Source organism: Podarcis pityusensis (assembly GCF_964106645.2).
Source record: "Podarcis pityusensis genome assembly, chromosome: 15".
Lineage (NCBI taxonomy): Eukaryota > Metazoa > Chordata > Lepidosauria > Squamata > Lacertidae > Podarcis > Podarcis pityusensis.
In genome coordinates, this window is record NC_138040.1 from 37714585 (window position 1) to 37721890 (window position 7306).

The following is a 7306-nucleotide window of genomic DNA, read 5'->3' on the forward strand; positions in this document are numbered from 1 at the left end:
GCACAGGGGGTGTCAGTGGGGCCTTGGCCTTGGGCATGGATTATTGAGGGGATATGAAGCAGGCACCCCCGGCAGATGCCCCCAACGCAGCCCAGGTTTTTTTTTGTGTCTTTTTTGTCTTTTTATTTAGATTTTTCCACCATACAATTTAATTTTTTAAAAAGAGAAATAATACATAACAGAAAAGAAACATTAAATCATTATACATCAAATCATTATACAATATCCAAAAAAGAAAAAGAAAAAACATAAAATAAAATAAACCCACCACCCTGTTTCGCTTCCCTCCACCGCTACTCATCTTCTCTAGAATCAATTTTACCCTTATCACTGCATTCTGATTGTTTTTATTTTCTCTATATCCATACATATGTCATTGATAATTTATTGTTTTGATGCATTTACATTCTTAATCTAAGCATATTAGCATGTCTTTTCCAGAGCAATATTTTGCCATATAATCATCAAAGCATTGCCATTCATTTTTAGTTTTTGATTTGATTGCTGTCAAAAAACCAACGCAGCCCAGTCTCAGCATCAGAGGAAACAACACTCATGGAGAGCAGCGCTGGGCCAGGCCATGCTGGGGGCACTGCCAAGGGGGTCCTGGTTTTCACCCACCAAGTGCCATGTCGCCAGGGTGGGCTCCTCCCTGCACAGGCGGGCAGGTGGCGGAGCATGACCCCGCTTGTCTCCAGTGTGGTGCAGGGTCGCTTTGATGAAGTCAGCAATGAAAATTGGGGTGCCGCGGTGGGATCCTTCACCCTCTGCACTCCATCCTTCGTCTGCTGATGCCAAGAGCTCACACTATGTGGCTGGCCTCCAGTTTCGCCTTTGGAGGGGGTATCAAAGAGGAGATATGATCTGGCTCTGATTCTGTCTCATCCCCACAGTGATGCCAGCACTGGCACAAACAAACTTCACAAAGCCAATCCACCTGAAGGAGACATCGCTTAATTGCCCAGTCTCAGGAACCCAGCCATTTGCCACACAATTAGCTGTGCCCACCCTGAGCTTCAAAAGGAAGGTGCAGGGGGCATGCCATGTGTTGGATCAATGTCTTTGCTAATGCTCAGCCATGTTTCTTAGCCTCTGATGCACCTGCTTAATCCATGCCTCGTAACTTGACTTATGTATCAAACTGACTTATGCATTAAAGCCTTTGGCAGAAACGAGTGTTCTCATTTTTCATCCACATGAGAGAACCAGAACACCTGTTCCAGTTCTCACAAGGTACCTTCCAATAATATAAAACTATATAAAATATGCAGGGTAACCTCACACCATACATTTTAAAGTACATACAACACACATTTAAATCACGTAGCTTCACCTAAAGAATTATGGGAATTGTAGTCTGCCCCCTCCAAAAGAAAGCTACATTTCTCAGCACACATAATGAATTAAAGTTCCCAGGATTCTTTGTAGGTTGTGGATCTGTCCATAGTTCAACAAACCTGCCTTATAACATCTGGTTGTAATGTATCTGCTTGTTTTTAATGCACAGGTGTTTAATGCTCAAATTATAGGTGGAAGTTGAGGAGGGGTCATTATTACATCCAAAACTCCCACCCCAGGCTCTACCAAAAATTTATCTAAAGTGCAACCTCCTCTGGCCACTCAAAATAGTAGTTAAGGGGAGCCAGCATAAAATACAACAGGGGGATGAGCACAGAGGAAATCATGGCAAAAGATGCAGGCAGAAGCAACTGCAACGTTTAAGGGTTTTGCATTAATTTTGATTACAGCTTGAACCAAAAATTTTATTCTTTCAGCACAAATTTTGAGCTGAACACGTCCCACAAAAATTCAACACTGCCTTAAATACACCACTTAAACATGATGCAGATTCTAGTGATGGAAACCCAAGCCATCAGCAGTGCTGATTTTTAGAGCCAGCAGTGTCCTAGATGACCCACTGAATTATCCATCATCTTCCAAAGACAATTCATTATAAATTCATGAATGAAATCTTGCCAGCTTTCCCCCGCCCCCTATATCTGACTTTACATTATTAGGGCTGACCAGAGAATGCAGCAAGCATTTGGCTCGAACCTCTGCATATCTGTTCCACACTTTGCTTCAGTCACTTTTATTCTAGCTGCCCACCCACCCGCCAGCAGACTGTAACATTACAGGTAGACATGCTAACCACCTGCTAGTAAATGGCTGTAAGCTGAAGGAGCAACATGGGATAGTCATGCAGGTATCCACAGGTTTATTTGTGCGGTGGGAGAGTGTTATCAGAAGACAAATATCTGCTTCTGAATTGGAGCCTCATTTTATCTTTTTCTTGCTTGCTTGCTGATAACCAGGATTTTGTAAAATGGGGAGGAAGAGAGGAAGAAAAGAGAGGGGGAGAGGGAAGGAAGGAAGGAAGGAAGGAAGGAAGGAAGGAAGGAAGGAAGGAAGGAAGGAAGGAAGGAGAAAAACTAAGGAGGAGGGAAAGAAAAAGAAAAATGTCAAGGTATAAATGTGTTGAGCAGGGAAAAAGAAACAAAATCCTTTCTTAAGTTTTGGTCAGTAAACAAACCTAGAGAGAATAGTTTTTTCAGTGTGTTGACGATGTTCTGGCAGTTCATTAATCCCAGCAAAATCTCTCCAAAGTTACTGATGCGTGGATTCCATTTTCAAATTTCTCATTAGTTCCTCTTTATGGATTAAATGCTGATGTTCACGAGTGAATGCACACAGCTTCAGCTGATGGATGTAATTGGGTTGTAATGGATTTTAGCTGCTGTTCCTTCTGATCTAGCCAATTTGAAATGCGGTATCAATGTATTCTCCCCATATCTCTGTTGGGAATGAGAAATTGAAACCTACAAGATGAAATTTATCAACTTTCATAAAGTCAGCTTCAACCATCATAAAACTGTATTTGAAATAAGTAGATTTGATCCCTCTGTATTCTGGGTGTCCCAACATTGATTTAGGTGCAATAAATATTACCAGCCCAGGATGACATTAACATAGCAAAAAATTTAACAGCAGGGGCATAAAATGACAAGGAAAGATTTAAAGGTTGAAAAACCTCCTTCCAGTTTTATGCATAAATAAACACAAATGATTTGCCACTGCACTGAGTTCAGCAACAAAGACTGGGTGTTTCTGTTTTCCCATGTATGATTATTAATTCTGCAAGATGCATATTTCTTCATAGGCCTTTACTCATTGTCTGATTTTTTTAGAATGAGATCACAATGGACTGGATTGGACTCCAGTCCAATCCACTGAGTGTAGGGGAGTGAAAGGGCCTTACTCCTCCCCACTAAGTCCACCAGCCTAGCCTCTGGTTGTCCTTTCTGCACATGTGGGTACGGAATGTCCAAATGCTTCCTGTGTATATGCTATGTCCAAGTAAATCACAAATAATTAACTCTAAACCAAGAAGTAACAATCATAGCAAACTTAATAACTAGGCCTAGTGGTTCCCCATTGTTACAACCCATCTTTTTTATATACCCAGCTCCCTTGAGCTTCCTGTTACTCTCAGCTGTCTTCAAAGAAGACTTAAAAGGAACTCCACACTAAATCACTACATCTCTTCAACTGAAGAAGCCCTCATACTCCCGCAAGCCAGCACTACATCACCACAGTGTGTACAGTTCAAGGTGCATAGGTGAAAACCACAGGATTTATGTTAAACATTAAAATGCTACCTCAACCACTCATTTTTGGCCAAGGCACATTGAAGTGTAGGTGATGTGCAACATTTGAATGGTCCATTCCTGTGTGCATGTCCGAGGCCAGTGGAGTAGGCCAGCTTTACACATACGCTTCTTCACACATGAGGGAATGGGCCAGGGGTGGTGTGTCTTCCAGTCTGGTCCCAAACCACTCTACATCAATAGACAAGAATCAGTAGGCTCTCCAACTTCATGCCCACTGTTGGATTATTGGTTAGAGATCAATGGTGAGGGATGATTTAATGGCAGCTGATGATACTTCAAACATTGAAGTAATAACTGCAGCTTTGTGTGTTAAGAGCTTGAAACGAAGGATTCTTCTGAAGGTTTTTCTAAGCATGCTTATTAGAGAGGAAGTCTAGTAAAATCAGTAGGGCTTACCTCTGACTAAGTAAGCTTAGGAGACACTGCTCACTCCACAGCTGTAAAATGGAAGCAAACAGCAATTTATCCCATGCCGGTGTAATGAGGTCCACTATGGTTATAAACTCTCTGCAGCAAAGGGCCAAATGAAATTTGAAAAGCCTGATGGCAGGGTTTCTTCCTGAGACAAGCAAAGCTTCAGTGGAGCTTATTATAGGCCTATTGAAAACGAGCGCTTTGAAAAAGACGCACCTGGTTTTGTCCTGCAAGCTGAGGGGATAACCAACAGAGAAATCATTAGATGGGAAGCCTGATGCTGGACAGAAACAACATCAAGAAAATGATACCCTTTCCCCCTTTCTTGCCTTTATGCAGGACTGTAGCTCAGTGGTAGAGCACATGGTTTGCATAAAATAGATCCCAGGTGTAACCCCTGGAATCTCCAAGTAGGCCTGGAAAAGGCTCTTGTCTGAAACTCTGGAACTGCTGCTATTGTAGACAATACTGAACCAGGTGGCTGATGACCCGACTTTGTTCACATTCTCACCATACATTTAAAGCAGAACCATACCACTTTAAATAGCCATGGCTTCCTCCCAAGAATTCTGGGAGGTGTAGTGTGTTATGGGTGCTGAGAGCTATTGTTTACAGAATTCCCTAGGAAGAGGGATTGTTGGTTGAACCATTCTGAGAACTGTTGCTCTGGGAGGAGAATCGTGGTCTCCTAACAACTCTAAGCGCCCTTAAAAAACTACAGCTCCCATAATTCTTTGGGGGAAGCTATGGCTGTTTAAAGTGGTATCATAGTGCTCTAAATTCATGGTGTGGGTATGGGTTTTGTTGTTTTTTTTGTAACTTAGCATCCTAATGTTCTTCTGCACTTGTTGCCTTGGATACATTTTTCTGCACAGACATGTACACTTCTTTTCATTTCTTCCCACCTTGTGTAGCAATACAGTGGTACCTCAGGTTAAGTACTTAATTCGTTCCGGAGGTCCGTTCTTAACCTGAAACTTTTCTTAACCTGAAGCACCACTTTAGCTAATGGGGCCTCCTGCTGCTGCCGCACCGCCGGAGCCCGATTTCTGTTCTTATCCTGAAGCACTATTTTTGGGTTAGCAGAGTCTGTAACCTGAAGCGTATGTAACCTGAAGTGTATGTAACCCAAGGTACCACTGTACCACACTGTTTAATTTATCCAAACGTTAAGATTTTAGAAATTATGCTTTTCCTCCATTTGGCAAATTATTTCCTTTCCTGAGTGTCTCTGCGCCCTGGGTATTCTGTTGTTTTCTGGTCAAACTTGGCAACTGATAAATCAAGTGGACCTCCTTGGAGTGATTCTGTTTCAATAGTCCAGTCAGACAGCCATACCCACTTCCAGAGTACTCTATTCTGACTTCTACTTTGCTATTTACACAGACACACACACACACACACACACCCCAAATAAACCACAACAGTATTTTGGAGCCAGACTTTTAGCATGGCTGCCCCTGTTCTGTGAAACAGTATTGCTGCAGAGTTATGACAGGCACCCGTTATCTGGGCTTTCCAGAAACAATTGAAGGCATTTGTGTTCCAACATGCATTTACCAGCTGGAGGAATAGTTGCTTGCCATGGGTGTCTCCTTGTTTTGTTTTTAAATTCACATACTGTTATTTTCTGTGCTGTTTTTAACTCTCTCTATTAGCTGTTATTATTATATTGTGTACATTGCCTTGAGACATATACGTGGTAGGTGATTGAAATAGCAGTAGTCGTAATAATAATAAAATAATAATAATAGTTGCAGCCACTGAATATGCTCAGTCCTCATTGGGCTAGGTTGTTTTTTTAGGAGGGGTGGAGTTGCCTTGCTATGTTATCCCCCTCCCCCAAGACTTTTCTACTTCAGTCAACCACGGGGTTTCCCTGAACATGTTGACACATCTCTATTGTTTCCCACTTGCCTCATTTTGGCTACAAAACAAACACAAACGGAAACGCAGCCATTCTTCAAAATTCCCACTCCCTCCAGATATTGCCAGGCAGCTCTCCAGCCAAGTCATGCAATCAAAATGCACATACCAGGGGAAAGTGTACATTAAAATGCATATATTAATGAAAATAACATTTAAAATACATTATATTAGGGGGAATTTGCTTTGCACAAATGTATAAGTTAGGTAAAGTTGCATATAAGCTGGTGTATATTGGGACAATTTTGAACTAAAATGCTGATGAATTTTCATGAAGACTTTTTAAAAAAAAACCCTACGTGGAAATTTGGAGAGTGGAAAAATGAGAAATGGGGGGAAATTGAAATGGACAGATTCATCCATCCCCATCCACAACACACTAACATTCTGTAGCAACTGAGTCTACTCAATTCTCATTGGGTTTAGGTTTTTTGGGGGGCGGGGAGGAAGGAGTGAGGAATTGACTAGGTTTCCCTTCCTGCAGATTTTCCACTCTTGCACAACTTGGAGTTCCCCCAAGTGTGGTGATACCTCCCCTCTTCTTTCACAGTGGTCCCATTTTGGTCACTATCCTGTCAGCACACACCAATTAAGTGTGATATTAAAAGAAGCATTGGATCATTAACAATCTTCTGTTTCATACAGACAGGAAATTTAATTATGTATTATTAAAATAAATTGAGAGCTACCATTAAAATTAAACATGCATGTATGTTTCCATTATTACATGATGTAATAGCCATAATAGCTCTATTGCCATATGAGTACATTAGTTATATATTTGATTTTGTTTTAAAGATTGGATCCTGAATTCAAACCTGGTGCTAAGCAACAAGAAACAATAAAATGCAATAAACACATAATTCAGAGGTGATATCACTCATTGGCAAAGAATGTGCGATCCAATCCATGTTCAGGGTGCATTGATTTCAGTTGGGTTTTTAAATTTCTCATATTGGATCACACTAGTTCTTGACATGTAAGTCTTGCGAAGTCTCCAGTCAAATTCCTTGGTGCAGTCGTTAAAAGTCCCTCTAGTAGTGGAGATGGGAAAGACTTGGAAAAACTGCCAGTGAAGGTTTAGAGCACATCATATTATGGACCATTGCCTGATCAAGCAGCTGTGTGCGCACACACACACACACACACACACACACACACATATATCAGAGGCAAAAGGGCATTCTTATCATCTCTTGGAAAAGTCCCTTTAGGTACCAGCAAAATGTGGATACTGCTTAGACCTACAAAAAGATGTGGAGTGATGTCCTGGAAAGCCAACTCCATTTCTATGT

At 41.4% G+C, this 7306-nt stretch overlaps 1 long non-coding RNA gene across 6 annotated transcripts; it reads right to left on the reverse strand.

Moving 5' to 3' along the window:
• Positions 1-272: 272 nt before the first annotated feature.
• LOC308464440 lies at positions 273-4707 on the reverse strand. 6 transcript variants are annotated; one of them, XR_013980044.1, is made up of 4 exons: positions 4415-4683; positions 4068-4319; positions 2534-2795; positions 273-832 (listed from the first exon to the last, which is right to left on the reverse strand). It is a non-coding gene; the product is annotated as an uncharacterized lncRNA (long non-coding RNA). The 6 variants fall into 6 exon arrangements; XR_013980047.1 differs by lacking the exon at positions 273-832 and having other exon boundaries at positions 2202-2795; positions 4068-4108; positions 4302-4319; XR_013980048.1 differs by lacking the exon at positions 273-832 and having other exon boundaries at positions 2202-2819; positions 4068-4108; positions 4302-4319.
• Positions 4708-7306: the final 2599 nt, after the last annotated feature.